The sequence below is a fragment of the Prionailurus viverrinus genome, chromosome B2 (genome assembly GCF_022837055.1).
Source record: "Prionailurus viverrinus isolate Anna chromosome B2, UM_Priviv_1.0, whole genome shotgun sequence".
NCBI classification, from domain to species: domain Eukaryota; kingdom Metazoa; phylum Chordata; class Mammalia; order Carnivora; family Felidae; genus Prionailurus; species Prionailurus viverrinus.
Window position 1 is genome coordinate 67,202,466 of NC_062565.1, and position 22,572 is coordinate 67,225,037.

The 22,572-nt window shown below is 35.9% G+C and overlaps 1 long non-coding RNA gene across 1 annotated transcript in view; it reads left to right on the top strand.

Annotated features, from left to right (window-relative positions):
* LOC125165201 (uncharacterized) overlaps nucleotides 1-22,572 on the top strand; it is a 309,930-nt gene that overhangs the window by 180,156 nt on the left and 107,202 nt on the right. Inside the window, exon 2 of the long non-coding RNA XR_007152016.1 lies at nucleotides 9,350-9,407. This is a non-coding gene — a long non-coding RNA (uncharacterized LOC125165201). The remainder of the gene's footprint in view (nucleotides 1-9,349; nucleotides 9,408-22,572) is intronic.

A 22,572-nucleotide genomic window follows, 5' to 3' on the forward strand; every position in this document is an offset into this window, starting at 1 on the left:
ATCCCAACACTCACAGATTTAAAGTAATGCTAGTTTCTAACGTGGCTACATTTCTGTTCTGGAGTGCTCATTAAATCTATAACTTTGGGGTCAATAGTAAGAAGCAAGGCATTGAGTGGGCAAATTTGCCCTTAGGCTGCCCTTTGTCATGAAAGTGCCCTGGCCCCTGAGTTTTGACTGTCGGTCGTTCTTTATTCCATAAAACTACCATATGAAAAATACCCTATGAAAATGCCCCTATGTGATTCTGCATGTTGACTGAAAAGAAATTAGGAAGAAATAAATTATAGTTGTTGCAGAAGAAAATGCTTCAATATAGAAGCTTTTCTTTCTCTGTCGCCCTCTTTTTTTAACCTTCATAATTCTGCTGGTATTATTTTCTGGAAAACATCTTAGGAAGTATGCAGAGTCTTAGGGACATTTATGGTAAAATCAAATATGGTGAAGTGAAAGGAATTGTCTAGGGAGTCACACAAATGAAAGGCAGATCCCAGAACTCCATACTCATACTCTTGTGTTCTAGCCATTGGGCTTCTTTCTTTGTTCTGCCAAGGGATGACCAGAGCAGAAAACATCCTCAACCAATTAGTCAAGCTCCCTATTTGGTGATTAGCCTTGTTTTGAGAACATCTTGTGTATTGCCACATTTGAGCCTCCAATTGGAATTTTGTTCACCTTTGGGGACAGCGCTTTCCAAGGAACTGACCTTCTGACTGAGCCAGGCGGAGCGGGGTTAAGCTTTGTTAAGCTGGATGTTACCCATTACATATTTAGAGTATTTGGTCACTGAAATCTGTATGAGGCAGGAGAGGAGAATGCCTTACAGAGATTCTAAGTGTATTTCTGATCCTTAAGTCCAACTTGGTCATCTTATCTAATAACAACTTTAAAATATATCTTTATACTGAGAGCTCCCAAATTCATATCTCCAGTGTGGACTTCTCGCCTCAACTCCAGACTTTTATACCACAGCTTCCTTGATGTTACCATTTACTAGTAGTCTTTGAATTTCACAAGTCCAGTATCAACCCCCTGATATTCTTTTTTAAAATCTACTTTTCCTCATCTTTATCACCTCAGTAAACAGTACCTTTTCCCTTTAGTTCTCAGTCCAAAAACCACAGTCATCACCTCTCGCTTTTTTCTCCATCCCATACCCATACTGTCAGTAAATTCTATTGGCTCTACCATCAAAATAAACACAACCAATATCTGAACACTCTTCATTTCCTCCCAACACTACCCCTTGGTCCAATGCACCATTATTTCTTGCACAGATTATTATAAAACTGTTTTAATGGGTCTTCTGGATTCTTTTTTATCCCTATAGTATCTGTGCTCAGTGCTTGAGTCTTAAGGACTTAAATCAGATCATATCATTCTTTTACTCAAAATCCTCCAATAGCATCCATCTCATTCAGAGTGAAAGCCAAAGTCATTACAATATTCTGCAAACATTTGGTAGAACTTTTGGCCCATCTACATTGTATCTATCACTCATCTCTGTTTCTTTCTCTGTCTCTATTTTTTCTTTCCAGCTGCAATGCCTTTCTTCCTTTTCTGTATTCACTCACCTCAAGAATTTTCACTTGGTATTGCCTATTGCCCACCTGTCTGCAGGGCTCACTCTCTTATCTCTCAAGTATGTGCCCAAATGTCACCTTCTCAGTGGGGCCTTCCCTGACCATTCTGTTTAAAGTAGATATTTGGCCTCATTTCTATCCTAGGTTAGCACAACCACTTCTCATCTTCTACTTTTATTTTCCCCCATAACACTGAACACAACTGACTAAATATTCATTTTTATTAGTTAGTCTTTGACTTCCTTTCATGTGCCATGATAATAATAATGTTTTTCTGCTCTGTTATGGCTGTAAACAATGGTGAGCACATAATCATCTACTATACTCAATACATATATCCTTATATATTTATTTATATGTATGAATGAATGAATTCTTGCTATTTTGTATATTAAAGGTAGACAGAGGTCTTAGAGGCCAGTTGATGCACCTTTTCATTGGGATTCTCTCATTGATATATGCAAATTTTTATGTTCAAATGTTCTGTGTCCCAACTATATTGTAGACTTTGGGGAGATAAAGGCCTTATATAAGTGTAAATCTTTGTATTACCTACACTATCTTAGGGAAAAAGGTCATTCATACATATTTTAGAATACATTAATAGGTATAAAGCAGATAGAAAATGTCTTTAATGTACTATACTTCCTACTTCTATATGAATTTTTTTTTAATCATTGGTATTCATTAGGGTTTGGAAACAGAATATACCTATGACTGTAGTATACTAAAAATCTGAAAGTCCAAGGCATAGCACATTTTCATACCTAGTTTTCATTATATTTTATTAAAATACTTTTGGAGTGCCAGTTCATAAATCTCAATGATATTTTAAGTAAATTAAAAATATAAAAATTCTACTTTTTTGTATCAGCATAAACACTGAATATTCCATAACACAGATTTATATGTGCCTGTATCATGGTCTTCATCCTTTATTTTATGTCTTTAAGTAGTTTCAGAAAAGAGAAAGAACGTGTTATATTCACACAGGTACACACGCACATATACATACACACAGGAAGATAAAGGACTTTGACACAAATGTTGAAAGTTGTGAAGAATGCCAAAATCAGTTCTAATCCAGGGATCAGCCAAATGTCACTTAAAAACAACAGTACAAATAATTTATACACTTAATAATTCCCTCAATAACATGAAAGAACTTATGGGAAATTGCTAACTTATTGAAAATGAGATCTGTTCTATGTCAAATAAAAATTCTTCTCCATAGAGTTGAGATATGTATGCATAAATGCATCTAAAATTAATTCAACATCCTAAAATACAATGACATTCTATTCCCAAGATGCAAAAGTTAAAATGAGTTCAAAAAGTGAACCTGTGGATTTGGAAGCAAATGAGGCCAGGGGCACCTGGGTGGCTCAGTCAGTTGAGTGTCTGACTTCAGCTCAGGTCATGACTTCACAGTTTATGGGTTCGAGTCTCACATCAGGCTTTGTGCTGACTGAGCTTGCTTTTGATTCTCTGTCTCCCTCTCTTTCTGCCCTTCCTCTGCTCGTGCTGTCTCTCTCAAAAATAAACATTAAAAGTTAAAAAAAAAAAAAGAAGTGAAGGAGGAAGAATTAGTTTATTTATTCTCTCTGGAGCCCTCCTGTGTGCCCTGCATATCCTGGCTTCACACAGAGAGTGAGGGCAGTGTTTCTGCCTTTGTTATTTTCAGCATTGTTCTTTGCAGTACTCATTCTCATAAAATATATGTAGAATGAATAAATAAATACAAAAAATATTGTAGAGTCTGATGTTCAGAAGGATTTTCTGTTGTGAATTTTGTAAGATCATACAGACATTTAAGCTTTTCTGATTTTAATATCAAGTAATTTTAGTTACATGAAAGGAAAATGTTTTATTTCAAGAGGTTGGTTATAGTCCTGATGAATTTAACAAACTCATTTTAAAACACATGCAAGTAACAACCCCTGAAATGCAACATCTTGCTATTTTTATTGAATGTGCATAGAGTTTTTAGATGAAAACAAAAAATTAACATGTGTAGGGGCACCTGGGTGGCTCAGTCGGTTGAGCGTCCGACTTCAGCTCAGGTCATGATCTCATGGTCCATGGGTTCGAGCCCCGCGTCAGGCTCTGTGCTGACAGCTCAGAGCCTGGAGCCTGCTACGGATTCTGTGTCTCCCTCTCTCTCTGTCCATCCCCCATTCATACTCTGTCTCTCTCTGTCTCAAAAAAAAATAAACATTAAAAAAAATAATGTGTAATATTGATGGAAAAATAGAACTTAACTTTCTTGACTTTTGATAAACTCTTTGCAATAAAAATTGAAACTTCAAACTTAAATTCTGATTTTTCTGAAGAACTTGACATGAAGTATTCGGAAAGAAAAAAGCCTTAATTGATTATATCAATTTAATTTAAAAATTTATTATATATGAATAAATAAGCCCCCTTGATTTTGAATTCCCTTTATTAGTGAAGGTTTAATGTAACTTTTAGAAAATAGTGGATCATAATTATTAAAAGACATTCTAATGTGTGAAATATACATTGCAGTGTTTAATTTCATAGCTTCCTAGTAAAGAAAAATCATAAAAATTATGGAAGTGATTTTACGAATTCAGTAGTCCTTATGGGCACGTTTTTAAAGCAAGATATCTAATTCTAAGGAAATTCCTAGCTTTTACTATAATAAGTTTGCAGAACTAAATAAATGTTCTTCAAAAAATTTTTCTCCAGGGGCGCCTGGGTGGCGCAGTCGGTTGAGCGTCCGACTTCAGCCAGGTCACGATCTCGCCGTCTGTGAGTTCGAGGCTCAGAGCCTGGAGCCTGTTACCGATTCTGTGTCTCCCTCTCTCTCTGCCCCTCCCCCGTTCATGCTCTGTCTCTCTCTGTCCCAAAAATAAATAAAAAACGTTGAAAAAAAAAATTAAAAAAAATTTTTTTTCTCCATAGGATTAGTATAACTGGCATTATTTCTGACTATAGGCTTTCCATAAGATAATTTTAAAATGCTTATTTATACATGGCAGAACAGAAAGTGATTTATATACTTTTACATATTCAAAAATTGTAAACTCTGCACTGTTTCCATTGGATTGTAATTAATGTATGTGCATGTACAAAGGGATATCAGTTACAGAGCTACAAGAATTCTGAGGTTATGTGGGGAACAGCTCTCTTCTAGACACATTTCCCCTGAAACTAACTTCTAATAATAATAACCATTAAACTTTTTTATTGCCAAAAATTTGATTTGCGTGTTTTGGAAGTTAAAAGGAGTGAGTGTGATTGAGTGGGGATTTGAATATTTGGACATTGCAAATCTTTAATAAAGGTAAATGAGGGCCTTGAAATGATGTCATTCTTTTCCCTTGCTCTTTGTTTCTCCCAAACCAATAGAAGCATTCAAAATATGCATTAACTATAAAGCTGCGTTAAGTTTCTGTATGCAGTAATTATAACTTGTTGTCAGTTTTTAGGACTAGGTATATTTCTGTACGAAGCCTTGAAAATGGCTACCAGTGCTTTGATATGATCTTTTAGGGAGAAATTTAAGTTTGTCCTACAGGACTGCTAAGAAGTACTTAGATCGTATGAGATCTTTCGCCTTGTGAGTGCTTGGACATTAATTAGAATTGTGGCATTTTATGGGTCAGCCAATGGAATTATTGTTATTGGTTACTTAATAGATTTGTTTACAAACAGGCTTGTTCTTAGAGATACTTGGAAATTTCAGCAAATAGGTAGTTGGGAAAATGACATGCAGAACTTAGGATTTTAATGAATTAACAGTGTTCCAGTGTGAGATCGACTGGACTACATCCTCACTCCCATGCCCTGTGAACACGGAGAAAGCTTGGGAGGCAGTTTCCCAGATTTCTCTACCCAAAGTGTTTCAGTTAGATTTTGTTAATGGAAGGTATTAGGAACCAGTTTGAAAGTCAAAAGAGAAGGAGAAACCATTATATTTTTAGCAGCAACTATGAGCAGGTGCACAATCAACAGAAGTGAGGCTTATGGTGGCTTCAAGACAAGTCCCTATGGTGGCACTGCACTGTGGTTTGGGCATGTCCTGATTTCATGCCCTCTATCATCACTTCCCTTGACTTTTGCTCTCCTAGCCCTTCCCATAGTCGTGGAACACCTAATTCCCGGTATTAAACACTTTCCTACTTGATATCTATAGGTTTTATATTTTTCTGATAAAATCCTGCATCATCTAAGCATAAAACTTAAAAAAATACCTCAGGCGGTTGATGGGGGATGGGAAGGAGGGGAGGGTAGGTGATGGGTATTGAAGAGGGCATCTTTTGGGATGAGCACTGGGTGTTGTATGGAAACCAATTTGACAATAAATTTCATATATTAAAAAAAAGTAAATGTTTCTACCAGTTTATGGCTCCACTGGCCCTGAAAAAAAAAACAAAACACCTCAGGCATTGTTTCAACAAATATAACCAGAATTTCGCTAAAAAGTACCTAGCACTCTGCGTGATAGGGAGACTGCATAGATGTATATTTTTTTCCCTCTCACCATTGTCTTTGGTTGTGTTCCCCAGAAGCACACTCTGAGACTAGGGTTTAATATAAGTAGTTTGGTTGGGTAATTCCAGAAAGCACCGGTAAGGAAATCAAGAAGTTATATAAGTAAGGGAAAGAAGCTAATAAAGGGTAAGGTTAATTAGCATGTGATTGTGGAGGGATATTAGAGTTTAGTCATGCTGAGGACCTCTCAGTCCAGAGCTTCAGAATTGTCCTATTCAAGGGCAAGGAAGCTGGTGTATTGGTCACCAGTTTCCATCTGTGACTGGTTGAGGACCATGCCAGGAAGCATTTACTCTTCAGTACTTATGCTCTGCTCCTCGTGATAATGGGCCAAGCAGGCTGCTGCAGCCAGAGATAGCTCTCAAGCAGTGACAATTCCAAGTCCTTGTAGTAAGACATCATGGACATGTACAAGAAATTATTAAAGGGCTGTGGATTCTGAAATCATTTTATTTGTAAAAAAACAAAAACAAAAACAAAAAAGGTGCATACTGTATGTGGCTACATTTGAAGGTAAAAATAGAAATTATTGATGGATAAGAACTTATAAGTAATCCTTGAGAAACCGAAAACAGACAAGATCCAATTAAGAAAACAATGGTAGGCAAGAACATATACAGAAGGCCCTAAGGGAGAGTCTTGGGATAAAGGGGGGATGATATGGCACCCTACCTACAAATATAGCGGCAGCAGAAAACGGGGAAGTCCAGGAGGAAATGGCAAAGGAATTAAGTGGGAAGTACAGTGGGAAATGCTAGATGGTCTGACTCCTGTGGATTCCTTTTTTATCTGCCCAAGAGCCAGGCATCAAAAGTGGGGTTGTGTATCTTTGGGAGGAAGCAACACTTGAGGAAGGTAGAGCAGCACCCAGTATGGCTGGTAATGTCCAAGGGACCTGGGAGCAGCTGAACTCAGACGACTGGATAGAAAGGTACTCTGCCTAGGGTAGAATTTCTACCTCCTGGGTTTGACTGCTTGCTTCCTTAGAGATAGTATTTGGTTTGTTCTTCTATCCCCTATATTTTCTGTAAAGTAGAAGTTATATCTAAAGCCTTGACCATATTCATGTTAAAAATATTTTGACTAGGATCTATTATATCCCTAATCTTTTTTTTATTATATGAAATTTATTGTCAAATTAGTTTCCATACAACACCCAGTGCTCATCCCAAAAGATGCCCTCTTCAATGCCCATCACCTACCCTCCCCTCCCTCCCACCCCCCATCAACCCTCAGTTTGTTCTCAGTTTTTGAGAGTCTCTTATGCTTTGGCTCTCTCTCCCACTCTAACCTCTTTTTTTTTTTTTCTTTTTTTTTCCTTCCCCTCCCCCATGGTTTTCTGTTAAGTTTCTCAGGATCCACATAAGAGTGAACACATATGGTATCTCTCTTTCTGTGTATGGCTTATTTCACTTAGCATAACACTCTCCAGTTCCATCCACGTTGCTACAAAGGGCCAGATTTCATTCTTTCTCATTGCCACATAGTACTCCATTGTGTATATAAACCACAATTTCTTTATCCATTCATCAGTTGATGGACATTTAGGCTTTTTCCACAATTTGGCTATTGTTGAGAGTGCTGCTACAAGCATTGGAGTACAAGTGCCCTTATGCATCAGTACTCCTGTATCCCTTGGGTAAATTCCTAGCAGTGCTATTGCTGGGTCATAGGGTAGGTCTATTTTTAATTTTTTGAGGAACCTTCACACTGTTTTCCAGAGGACCTGCACCAGTTTGCATTCCCACCAACAGTGCAAGAGGGTTCCCGTTTCTCCACATCCTCTCCAGCATCTGTGGTCTCCTGATTTGTTCATTTTGGCCACTCTGACTGGCATGAGGTGGTATCTGAGTGTGGTTTTGATTTCTATTTCCCTGATGAGGAGCGACGTTGAGCATCTTTTCATGTGCCTGTTGGCCATCTGGATGTCTTTAGAGAAGTGTCTATTCATGATTTCTGCCCATTTCTTCACTGGATTGTTTGTTTTTTGGGTGTGGAGTTTGGTGAGGTCTTTATAGATTTTGGATACTAGCCCTTTGTCTGATATGTCTTTGCAAATCTCTTTTCCCATTCTGTTGGTTGCCTTTTAGTTTTGTTGATTGTTTCCTTTGCTGTGCAGAAGCTTTTTATCTTCATGAGGTCCCAATAGTTCATTTTTGCTTTTAATTCCCTTGCCTTTGGGAATGTGCCAAATAAGAAATTGCTGCAGCTAAGGTCAGAGAGGTCTTTTCCTGCTTTCTCCTCTAGTGTTTTGATGGTTTCCTGTCTCACATTCAGTTTCTTTATCCATTTTGAGTTAATTTTTGTGAATGGTGTAAGAAAGTGGTCTAGTTTCATTCTTCTGCATGTTGCTGTCCAATTCTCCCAGCACCATTTGTTAAAGAGACTGTCTTTTTTCCATTGGATTATATCCCTAATCTTTTAAGAGCCTAAAACACATGGAAGAGAGAAAAAAAAATTCAGCAAAGAACTGCATAAGAGAACTTACATACACCTCAAAAAAGAATTAATAGAGAAACCAGAACACTAAAAAAGTATTTGTTATTCTCAGAGACAAAAGTGAAAATATAGCATCTGTGATGCAGGGAAAGAAGCTATGGAAATGAATTAATCGTTTTGGAAATAAAAATATCAGTGTTGACATATAAATTCAAGATAGGCTGAATGGCTGCATGAATGTGCCTAAAGATTGAATTAATGAGCTAAAATAAAGAGGCAAGGGATTCTTCAAGAACAGAACAAAGAAATAAAGGTTTGAAAATCTGAAAGACCTATTAAGATATATGGAAATTAAATCTGAAATTACCAATTTTTGTTCCAGAAGGAGAGAATGGAAAGGATAGATAGAACTCCCCAGTTGAAGATACAAAGCCTAAAATTTTCCAGAAACAAAGAGGCAAATGTCCTGCCAATAGTACAGTTTGAAAAATTAATAAAGAAAAAAAATGAACATAAACAGCAATGAAAAACAGAGTGAAGTAAAGAGAAAATGCTAGAATCTAAGAGAGAGAGACAGAGAGACAGAGTAACTGAGATAGATTACTCAGAAGATACAGAAGTTTGAAATCAGCTTTCTTAACAGCTACAGGTGACAATGGATTCTAATTTTTAAAGTACTAAAGGAAAGGAATTTGGACTACAATCCTATACCCAACCAAACCAGCATTTAAAGGTGAGGATAAAATAAAGATCTTTTTATATGTAGAAGGAGTTAAGAGTTAATTCTCTACAAATCTTCTCTTTAGTAAGAACAACTGTGAAAAGAAGATTTCATAAGGAAGGAATGAAATGCAAGAATTTCTGGTGAGTAATCAAATTGGTACAACTTATTTTTTTTATAAAATTTATTTATTTATTTTAAGGGGTGGGGGACAGAGAGAGGAAGAGAGAGAATCCCAAGCAGTCTCTGCACTGTTAGTGGAGAGCCTGACACAGGGCTTTATCCCACGAACTGTGAGATCATGACCTGAGCCAAAATCGAGAGTCCATGCTTAACCAACTGGGCCACCCAGGCGCTTCAAATTGGCAAAACTTATTAAGCGTGCAAAGCACCAAATGTCAAAATCAAAAAAGCATTTGATATTAATTTATTATTAAATTCCTGGGGATATCAACATTGTGGTGGAATGAAAAGGAAAAATGTAGTCATTCTTTCTTATTTGTGGGGAGGATATGTGGGGGGGAATTAATATGAATTAGAGAAGATTCATAGGCTTTTATTAGTTCCTTCAAGCATATGGGAGAAGAAGAAAGGGCCAATGGTCTTTTTCTGATTTGACATGCAATGTTTACAAATATTTATAAGCTTTAAGGGAACACATTATAACATTATGACCAGGGCAACAAATTGTTAAATAGGACAGACTTTTCTTTGAAAGCTACTTTCCTGTGATATGGCAAAAATTTCTAAGTTCAGCATGTCTTATTTTTTCAAGATCTTATTTTTTAAGAGCAAAATAATATTAACAGAGGACAGAACCAGTTGGTAACTTATATTTAATTATATGAGTTTCCAAATGGCATGAGGGAAAAGACTTATAACTGTGAGGCTTCTTAATTCGACTTTTCATAAAACCTGTAGAACATTTACAAAAGACTTATCAGGTAAAAAATCACATTTCAATGTATCAATATCAATTCTGTGTTCATCAAGCACTAGAAATTTCTAACTAAATCATGGATTAAAGAGGAATCAAAATGGAAATTATAAAACGATGTGTTGAATGGTGGGCATTCTACAAGATTGAGGGGACATGGAGGAAATGTTCAGGCTCAGGAAGGAACAACTGTGAATTATAAGTTAAATAATCAGGTAAAACATGAATAGAAGAGATATCATAAGGACATATATGATGCTTTAATAAAGAACACTGGCAATAACTTCTGTAGGAGATCAGAAAAAGAAGCAATCTCTTTATTTTTAAGGAATCATAAATTGGGATTTCCTGGTTCATAGAATGTGCATTGATAAAAAGGATTTTGATACCTATTACTAAAATTTTACCTAAAAAGTAGTACATCAGCGATGAATAAGGCCCATTTCTTGCACCCACACAAACACTGGGTATTACAAATTTATAAAATCTTTTAAATTCGATAGGTAAAAATAATATAAGTCTCTTATTTATGTAGGTTTTTCCTGCTATCCCAAAGTAGAGCATTCCTATGAAACTTTTTTTTCCCTTTTTTGGGGGAGGAGGCAGAGGGAAAGGAAGAGAGAATCTTAAGCAGGCTTGACTCTTAGTGTGGAGCCCTATACAGGGCTTAATCCTGACCCTGGGATCATGACCTGAGACAAAATCAAGAGTCAGATGCTCTACCAAATGAGCCACTCAGGGTCCCTTCCTGTGAAGCTTTTTATAAGCAGAAATGGTACAAAGTGAAAAAGCAATTGCCATTATTTTATATAGAAAAAAATTTGAGCATTTGCAGACCACCGGAATAACCTCTTAGGCTTTTCTGGTACCTTAGAACACATCTTGCAAATGGATGCCAAAATAAATCACGATAAAACACAGACGCTCACAGATGCTCACAGACATGGTTCAAAGTTATGGCAGCCGGATGCGGAGATGCTGAGTATAGTTCCTGGGGAAGGATCTCGGCTGCGCCACTGCCGCTGTTTGGGGTGTGTGCTGCCTCTATAACAGAAATGCTGAATGCTATTTTCACTTTTCAGCTTTTTCGTAAAAGCAAAAATCCTCTTCAAATTCTTTCTATTACTTAAAATAAGTACTAATTTGGGTCTTTTATAAAAGCAAAGTGGTGTAATACAAACTTCTGAAAAGTGAGGGACGCCTATATTTGTTTACTTAATTGTGTGACCATTTTGAAATATGTTTTGGGGCCACTTGTAATTATTTCAGAAATTTGGAATGCCCTTTAAAATTGTCTTCCTTCGAACTTGCCCTGCATATTTATTTCATCCTAGTATTTGGAGTGGAAAGTGTTGATACTGAGGAAAGGGAGCCCACTGTATGGGTTTTCCAGGGTGATGGTCCCCCAGGAATGGTCTTGCATCTGTATTCCCCTGAGAATTGTCTTGGGAGCCTGGCATTGTGACCAAATGCCAGGTTTGTTAAAAAAGGAGGTAGAGCTTTGCCAGGTTGTAGAATTTAGTTTGGTGGTAAGTGGTAAGGAATATCTAACTCATAACAATCCCCATTTAATTGCAGGCCCTCAGTCACAGTGAATTTCTCTGAGAACCGCCATATCAACTATATTTGTTCACAGTTAACTGGCCCAGATTTTAGCACTTTACATAAATTGGGCCAATCAGAGGCCCTTCTCTGGGAATCTTAAATTGAGATTATGAGACCCTACTCTCAGTCTAAACCCGTCTCTCAGGAGAGGGGATAAAGAACTATTTTATTTTTTTGCCATGGGGATCAGGGATCAAAGAGAAGTAAAAAAAGGAAAAGAAAAGCAAGAACAAATTGTTTTCTGTAAGTGATTCCAGTTTGTTCTTGAGGCCTGGTTACATTTGCCTTTGGATTCAGTGAGAAACATTCATAATATATATGTATGCATTTGTTTTAACTTTCACCTGTTGTATTGGTTCTATTATTTGTAATTGATATAATCCTAACTGATGTGGTGGGCCAGAGTGGACAAAGATACGTTTCTTGGAATTACAGTGAATAACCCAGTCTGGCTGCAACAGGGGGTACATGATAGGAGATGGTGGAGAGCTCTGCATTCTAAGGAGCTGGTCCTGGGCTGCCTTTGCTCAGTGTATTTCAGAGAGGAGTACTGGAGCACATTAAAGGACTAATCATACTCACCCACTGAAAGAGTGTTTAGAATTGAATTAGTAGCAGGCTTAGTTTTACCACTGGCCAAAAGCAGAAGATGGTCAGTATGAAGAAAGCTGACAGGTTAAAGGGAATGGGTAGAGCAACAGAAGTGTCTTGGTCTTTTCAGGAAGACATAGAAGAAGAATAGCTATGGGAAGATATAGATGTGACCCATGTTTAATGACGGCTGCAAAAGACACTCAATTATTTAAAAAGAAAAGCTTTATTCTCAGTCTCTCAGATCCTGATGGATGTGGATAGAGAACTAAACCCTAAAGCTTGCCATTCCAGGTTAGTTTGACTCTACTATTGATTATTGGCTGCTGTCGTTTAAAGTTTTAAAATATTCTCTTGCCGGGGCACCTGGGTGGCTCAGTCGGTTAAGCGTCCAACTTCGGCACCTGGGTGGCTCAGTCGGTTAAGCGTCCAACTTCGGCTCTGATCTCAGAGCCTGGAGCCTGCTTTTGATTCTATGTCTCCCTCTCTCTCTGACCCTCCCCTGTTCATGCTTTGTCTCTGTCTCAAAAATAAATAAATATTTAAAAAATGTAAAATAGTCTCTTGCCTAAGTTCTTATTTCACTTAATATCTACACTTCTTGGCATGCTGGCTGGATGGTACATTTGACTAATCCAGCATATTCTCCAGTGACCTTTGAAAATTTTTTCCTACTTTTTTTCAAAAGGATGTTAAATAAGTTCCACACATTTTTTAAAATTAATAAGATGGTTCTAATAAAGACAAAAAAACAATCTAATAAAATATAGTGATTTGATATCATATAAGTATAAATTAAACATAAAATACATCGGTCCAAGAACCCCCAAAAGATACGGGGTTTGCACAGAAATGAGAACCACAGCTTTGGACTAATCATGAGTCTTTCCTGGATTTCTTCTGTTAACCTGGCACAGAGTGTGCACACAGGTCCAGGAGGAGCTGACCACTTTGGAATAATGGAGAATAATGGAATAATGGAGAAAAATGGGAGAGAAGGATTTGGAGCTTTAGATAGCTTTGTTCTGAATTTTGATGACAGTTTGATTATTACAATTCAAAGTAAAAGTTCGTGAAGTGTTCAAAGATTTGAATAATAAAATAATTTTTACTGAGTGTTTAGGTTTAAATATTTGAGATCCGAAAGGCAAAAACTATGCCTAAACTTGCATATATTATCACTAAGGGCTGATCTGTTTTTTTTTTTTTCTCTTGTTCACAAAACTGGGTCAGCCATTTATTTGAACAGACATGTAAAGGAAAAAGACATCGCACAATCTTTGTTGTACCCTATTCTAGACACACAAACATACACCAATACTGTAAAAATCACATATTAAAGTTTCCCACCTAAAATTGAACAACACTCTTTTTTAAATGTATACACTTTTTTTTTTACAGATAATATGCTAATTTTTTAACTTGGTAAATGTGCAGAGACACATTCAATGTGATAGAAAAAGGCAAAATTATAGATCAGGAGCAAAGAAACAAATGACAATGAACCCATACGATATTTATGTCCCATGCCTTGTTCTAGGTGATTGGCATATATTCAATCTTCACAGTAGCCCTATGAGTATATACTGCTATCAGGCCTATTTTAAATTTTTTTTTTTAACGTTTATTTATTTTTGAGACAGAGAGAGACAGAGCATGAACGGGGGAGGGTCAGAGAAAGGGAGACACAGAATCTGAAACAGGCTCCAGGCTCTGAGCTGTCAGCACAGAGCCTGACGCAGGGCTTGAACTCACGGACCGTGAAATCATGACCTGAGCCGAAGCCGGCCACTTAACCCACTGAGCCACCCAGGCGCCCTGATCAGGCCTATTTTATAGATGGGGATGATGTATGGAGAAACACTAACTTGCCAAAGGTCACATAGTCTGGATTTGAAGGCTAAGGGCTGATCTTTTATTTAATAAACAACTCTGTCAAGAGATCAACTTTTCTACTCATTATTTTCTTCTAAGAGAAAGAGAGGGGAAAGGAGTGGAAAAACATGTTATTGAGCTGGACACAAATGAGGCCATGTTTCAGCTTCTCAACAACGCTATAAATTGTGTTTTATCACCCTACTTTTATAAAAGGGGACCATGTGGCTTAATTCTTTAGAAATTTGATTAAGCTCATGCAACCAGAATCAAATCTGGTAGAATTAAGATTGAAATCCATATCTATATCATTGAGTGATTGATTCATCTGAAAAAATAAGTTTTTACTATGTGCCAGGCATTGTGTTGGATATTATAGACCCAAGGGTGAACAAGGCCAAAGACTGTCCCTGCCTCCAAGGAATTAGCAATCTGGTTGGGGAGATTAGCACTAATCAAAGACCACACAAAGCATGTGTACTGCAATTGTAATAAGTGCTCTGAAGGAGAATTAGAGGATTTTACAAGAGTTTGTACTGGGGACTTCGGTCTCATCAATGGAGGACAGTAAAAGCTTTCATAAGGAAGGGATGATGGAGTTGGCTCTGACAGTGAGAAGGCCAGTGAAGTCTAGTTCAGGCAGGTATGTTAACTTGCACAGGGAAAGCTCCTGTGCCAGGGGAGGCTGGGAGTTTGAGGTTAGCAGAGCAGAGCCTTATAGGGTTTTGGTCATTTGATTAGAATTTTGGTCTTTATCCCAAGAGCAATTAGAAGCTATTGAAAGTTTCAAGGTTGACCTTTGTTTTGAAAACACTACTCTTTCTGCTTGTGAAACACTCAGTTGGTTAATCACTTTTTCTATTTGCTTTTCAACTGGTGGTTGTATGCATACTTGGAAAACAAAGTTAGCTTATGTTCCTATCCCTCTCACTGTTTCCAATTTTCAGCTTTAAGTTTGTAAGAAATAAAGAAAATGAATTATAAAATTTCACCTCAACCTTTGAAACGAGATTCCGTACTCATATCTTGGAAGAGAAGACAAAAAATTAATAACCCAGTGTTAATTAAGATCTGTCTTATAGATGAATCTTTTTTGGGCATTTCCTGTCTGCCTCCGTGCAGTCATCAAACATTTGGACCTATTTTTTATACAATGAGCATTACTAATTTACTTTGGTTCCAGTGGGAATTATGTGTTTACAACAAAGAGGAAAAAGATACCTGAGTGGTTAGGGACAAAAGTTGTGAAATATATAGTTGAAGGGATAAAATATTAATTTATAAATATTCATTTAATTTTGAAAAAAATAAATGGGAGCTTTCTGTTTAAAAATGTTGAAAATTTATGATTGAGTTTTAATTTATTAGATAATATTTGATATTGACATTAACAGTGAACATATTTTTCAAGAAAATAAAATTTCTCTTCACCTTTAGAAGAGAATTCTGTGATACTGAAGTGATGTAGCAACCAGTTAACCTTAAGTTCCCAATGGAGACCAGAATATTAACTTTCAAGTTACACAATTCCTAGCAAAGAGTGACAAGGCCATAGCTAAGAAAACACCCATTCCAAATATATGGTAAGTAGAAAGATACTGTAAATATCATTAGTAGCTAGCTTGAGCATTACTTTTATTGTAGAGTTTTATGATCAATTTCCTATTGTCCGTGAGTACCAATTATATGTTAAAGCATGATATGGACAGAACATTTACTACTTGGTGAAAGTTACAATTAATATTTTGTAGAAGTGCAGCAGGATAAATGAATGACTTAATGCAGACAAGTGGGTGGTTTTGGGAAATGATCAGAAAAAGTGCTTGCAACACCATATTAACAGTATGAGATTAGCTACTGTTAAAATATGAAAAATCAAAAATTGCTTTCCTGGGGCTAGCTAAGTAAAAGGAAACTGCCTGAGCCAGATCTGAATTAAAATCTTTGTTTCTAGACTCAGTCTGAAAACTTCCTTTTTCTTGTATTGCTGAAGTGTTTCATGTAAGAATAAGCTATATCAGATGTTAAAATATCTGCTGTTCTTTCTTTAAAAAGTCAAAGTCAAAATAATCTATTCCCCCTCCCACTCAGGAATAAATGTATTCAGTTCACACCGTTACTCAGGTTTGGGTTCATAGGTAGGTAAAAGAGAATATATCTAAGATTACTTTAAAAGCCATGTTCAAATTTAGATGTTTCATTAATTTTTGTTTGAGCTTTAAATGCAAAAAAAAAATCTGCCATTCAAACATATTTCACTTCTAACATAAATAACATTCAAGGATTTAACAATATTTATACTCTGTAAATGTAGAAATATTAGTCCCTTGAAAGATCTCTTCATTTACAAAATATTTCTGTTACCGGTATCAGACATGGGGACTCTACAACAATTGGAAACATAGGAAATTAGTTACTCATGTAGAAATTCCCCCTCATAAATTTTGGCTGCTTTCACTGAAGTCTATCATCCGAAATGCCATCAATTTTCACCTCTCCTTCATTCCCATGCTGTCTTATAAAAACAAAGGGAAAAAGAAAACATAATCTAAAAATTAAATGACTCTTCCACAAATTCACACTCAAAATTAAAACAAGAACATTTTGAGCCCACATAATACACCCCTCCCCCCCAAAAAACTCAAGAAAATTGGAAATGATTCTTGTTACACATAAAAACACAAACCCAATTTCCTGTATGTTTGCTGGAACATAACGGGTCTTTAAGAGAGTGAAAATAAATACTTTATAGCCCTACAATCCGTAGAGCAGCATCACTGGTGGCTTTAGTCTGGTCGCGATCGAGTAGTAAGTTTTTATTAATGTATGTAGGACTCTCCCACCTCCTGCTGGAATGCTTCATCACCCCACTCCCCCAACTTTGCTCAGTGGATGATTACAACACTGTGTGACACTTCTGGTGAAGGCTTTGGGGTCTCCGTTTGTGATTGAAAACAGAATTTTGAGAGAGTTTATACCATGTTCTTAGAGACAAATAGCTCAGTACGAATACTGAAATATTATTGAGGAAAAAGTCCTAATCTTTAGAAACAAGTTACAAAAGATCTAATTATTCATTTCCTTCCTCTATCACTTTAAAACAGTTGTTTTACTTTACTAATAATATTGTTGTTACAATGTTAATTTTAAAATTTAATATTTGGCTTTCAACAAGATCAAATAATATGCGGGAGTTCAGCAGAAGAGCAGAGAGAAATTCACCAACAAAGCAATTATACCTTTAGAGCAGGTTACCAGTGACACATACAGTCACCATGTATAATGTATGTTCCATGGGGATGCTTTTACCCACTCTATTTTGTTTGTCCTATTTAATTTGGTTTATGTTAATAGATTTAAAAACGGAAAAACAGCTATTTGTGTTATCCTACAAGTACTATTTGATAATTCTTTAAAGCTAAGACCTGTATCTTTAAATTTATTTTCACTGGCATACTCCGTGCCGTTCAAATTATTGGTTAGGCATCTGTTTCCTTAATAACACACAATTGGATAAGAAAGAAGATTGTCTTTGTAGATAATGTTATGTCTCTTGGTGCTGGGGGACTGTACTTTAATTGAAAAATGTGCTTATCTAGAATTAAAAAAATATATACAATGAAGCCCTACATTTACTAACTCTTTGCAGTACTATTTAATCTCTTTGGGCTCTAAATTTCCCACCTATAAAACAGAAATGGTAATAAGCAACATCATAAAGCTGTTGATAAAATTATGAGACTTCTAAAGTATAATGCCTGTTTTATGATTTATTATTATAGCTATTAGTTTCACTTTTGACAATCTAATATTGTATTTCATTTTATTAACTTGACTAAGACATATTATGTAATAAAACAAATAAACTCCCTATGCTATATATAATTCAAATTTATGAAGAAAGATAAAGTACTTAAGTTGAAAGACATATTCTTCATAACCAAACTGCATGTTATCATTTCGAGAATAATGAAAACACATGCTGGCAACAGAACATTAAAATATGTCTGGTATTGTCTCGTTCGGAAATAGAGGTAATTTTTTATAGTTCTGAAAACATCAAAGAATGGATGGAGTTAGGAGCAATATAATATATTCATTTCTATAGTAGGTTGTTATAGACCAGTAAAAGTGAATCTATACAATGAGGCCATTACATGGACGCTAAAAAAAAAAAATAAAAATTAAAACTAATTTGATACCAAGGTATTTTCTCTCTTATCTTGATATTTTAGCAAGGCTACCTCAGCAATAAATTATCTAATGCAAGTACACTGTTGATTCTCTTTTCTTTGCTAATATAATATTATATTATTGTTATGATTGTTGAATTACTATTGAGATAATAGATACCTGGATAGATAATATATTACACACATAACTTGATCTATAATGTGTGTCGAAAAATGAAAAATATTCAAAATAATGTACTTCTCAATCATGTATTTTGCCCATTCGCCAAAGGAAATAATATTTTTAAAAATACAGCTAGATTTTCAGTTTCTATTTTTCATCCTTTCCCTTGACTCTTTAGGACTAACCCTGAGCAAAACTGTGGCATGGATTTCTTTTGTTTTCCTCCTCATTTCTTTTCCTGTGCATGATACTGCTTATCCACAGGCACCAGGGCATGTCCTTGGAATTGTTTTTAATTAGTGATGATGGATTTACATTGATCCATCCACACCGTTGGCCCAGTGTCTTTTGTGGTCATCACCTGCACTCTTTTGGACTCCAGGCCAACATTAGTAGTTCTGCTTTTGCCTTGCAACTGAGTGAAATGGACTATCTCATTGAGAGACTTCATGCAGCCAGTCCCAGGTAAAAAACAAAAGTAGAACAAAAGGGCTGCCCTTCTCCCAGCCATTCTTCCTAACCCTTTTAACAAACCATTGATGAGACACATTAGGAATTCCAGGGAAGTTGTCTGCATTTATCTTCTCGTTGTTTCTACTGGCAGGATTAGGAGGCCAAATCTTAAGAAAAGAATCTCCAAATGATATATATTTTGAAAGATAAGCCTAGGAATTACAAACTCCATACAAGTGAGTAAGAATATTTTCAATACTGTCTAGGTAACTGTGTAGTGCAGCTGTACATTGTCCTGCTACAGATAGTGGTGTCTTCCACATTATGCTAGAGCCACCCCCCACTTCATGTTGGCTTGTGTCTTTTACCTTTTAAAAAATAGTATTTTCATTCAGTTGTTTCACCTTTACATTTCCAGAGAACCTAGTCATTGGAGAGCTCTTATATTTCTGAATTCCTTGCTTAAATAATATTTAGGCAGCTGAAAGCTTCAATTAACAGACTTCATGTTAACTTCAGGTTAAGAATTCCTAAAACAATAAAAGCATTCTCCAATAATCTACTTCTTATCTCTGATAGAAGATATCGATTTTCTTTTCTGAAAACATAGGATTGTCATAATGTGTTAGTCTTTGTAGTTTCCTAATATACACATGTAGCTCATTCTTCATCCCAGAGGATGAAATCTCTTGATTCCATGATTAAGGGATATATTTTCCCATTTTCTCCCAAGTACATTTTACAATGTGTATGTTTACTACTGTTTGTAGAAAAGAAAGGCTTAATTTTTCCCTTTTAATCTGTAAAATAAAGAAGAAATAGGTAATACTCAAATTAAAACACGGTGTGCGGTTGCAGGATAATAATATAGAAATACCATATTAGTCCAATCCATAGTTTGCCCACCATAATTCTTAATTTCTTATGAAATTCCTCACATGCTGAGTGACATAGATGCATTTGATCTTTTAATTTTACTTTATTAATTTTTACTGGTAACATTATAACAATATTAACAACAATCAAAACAGAGTAAGTTTTTCCCAGACCTTTAATTCTAATGATTAAAATGGATTTCACCTTTTCCATTTTAGTTACGATATTTGCTAAAATCGTAGTTTATTCCTCAGGCTTCACTCAATTTCCCAGTTACCTTAATGTTCTTTATAGCAAAAAGATGCAGTTTATAAATACTGATATATTTAGTATATATTTAGTTGTGTCTCATAATCCTCTTTACTTTGAAACACTTTCTCAGTCTTTCCTTGTATTTTATGATTTTGTTACATCTGAATTTTGGGGTACTTTGGAGAAGTCCTCAACTAGGACTTAGCATATATTTCTTACTGCTTACGTTCAGGTTATGTTTATTTGGCAGGAATATGACAGAAGTTAGGCTGTGTTCTTTTAACTGCCTCCTATTGTGTGGCATAAATTTTTAATTTTTCTTATTGCTGATAATATTTTCTTTTATCGCTGATCTGATGTGGTATCTGCTAGGCTTCTGCAGTGTAAAGTTATTTCCATTTTGCTTTGAAATATATAAATATTTTATGTGAAGGTAGTTTGAAAATTCCTGTTCCTCATAAAAATTTCAATTTACTTATATTCATGTGAATTCATAACTCCTGGTTTGCTCAGTGAGTGATAACTTATTACTATAAATATTTATTTTGATGTTCAAATTTTCTCCAACTTAGTCAATGGCTTCTGTAAACTTTAAGCTTACTTCTGGGTCCTTTTAAAAAAAGTCCCCTTTGAATCAAGAATAGTCAATGGGGAAAAGATAATCTTTTCAGTAAATGGTATTTAGAAAACTGGATATTCACATGCAAAAGAATGGAATTGGACTCCTATCTTCCACTCACAAAGATTAACTCAAAATAGATTAAAGACTTAAATATAAGAACTGAAGCCATAAAACTTCTAGGAGACAACACAGGGAAAAAGCTCCTTGACACTGGTCTTGGCAGTGATGTTTTGTATGCAACACCAAAAGCGCAAGCAACAGAAACGAAAATAAGTAAATGCGACTACATCTGAAAAGCTTCTACTCAGCTAAAGAATAATTTTAAACAAAATGAAAAGGCACCCTACTTAACGGGAGACAATATGTGCAAACAGTACGTTAGATAAGGTATCAATAGGTAAAATATATAATGCCCTTATACAACTCAATAGTAGAAAACCAAATCATCTAATTTTAAAAAATAGGTCGTGGGGCGTCTGGGTGGCTCAGTCGGTAAAGCGTCTGACTCCAGTTCAGGTCATGATCTTGCGGTCCGTGAGTTCGAGCCCCGCATTGGGCTCTGTGCTGACAGCTCAGAGCCTGGAGCCTGTTTCGGATTCTGTGTCTCCCTCTCTCTCTGACCCTCCCCCATTCATGCTCTGTCTCTCTCTGTCTAAAAAATAAATAAACGTTAAAAAAAATTTTTTTTTTAATAAAATAAAAAAAATGGGTTGAGGACCAGAATATACATTTTCCCAAAGAAGATATACAGATGGCCAACAGGTAAATGAAAAGGTGCTCAACATTACTTACTAATCATCAGGGAAATACAAATGGAAACCATAATGAGATATCACCTCATATGTGTTAGGATGGCTATTAGCAAAAAGACAAGAAATAAGAAATGTTGGGGAGCATAAGGAGAAAAGAGAACACTTGTGTGTTATTGCTGGCAATATAAATTGGTGAAGACACTATGGAAAACAGTATGGAGGTTCCTCAAAAAGTTAAAAATAGAATTACCAGAGGCGCCTGGTGGCTCTGTCGGTTAAGTGTCTGACTTCGGCTCAGGTCATGATCTCATGGCTCATGGGTTCAAGCCGGAATCAGGCTCTGTGCTGACAGCTCAGAGCCTGGAGCCTGCTTCCGGTTCTGTTCCTCCCTCTCTCTCTGTCCCTCACCCGCTCACGCTTTGTCTCTCTCTCCTTAAAAAATAAATAAACATTAAAAAAAAATAGATCTACCATATGATGTAGCAATCCCACTTCTGGGTATATATTTGAAGGAAATGAAATTATTATCTCAAAGACGTATCTGCAACCCCATATTTATTACAGCATTATTCACAACAGTCAAGATATGGAAACTAAATCTTTATTGGTGAGTGAATGGGTAAAGAAAATGTGATAAAGAAAAAGTGAGGAAAAAAAAGACATATAATGGAATGTTATTTAGGCATTAAAAAAAAGACTGCAATCCTGATATTTGTGACAAATGGATGGACCTTGAGGGTATTATGCTAAGTGAAATAAGTCAGACAGAGAAAGACAAATACTGTATTATCTCACTTATATGTGGGATCTAATAAAAAGCCAAAATCATAGTAATAAAGAGTAGAATGTCATTTACTATAGGCTGAGGGGTGGGGAAAATGGGGTCATGCTGGTCAAAGTGTAAAGTTCCGGTTATTAGATGAATAAGTCTTAGAGATATACAGCAAGTTGACTGTACTTAATGATATTGTACTATATACTTGAAAATT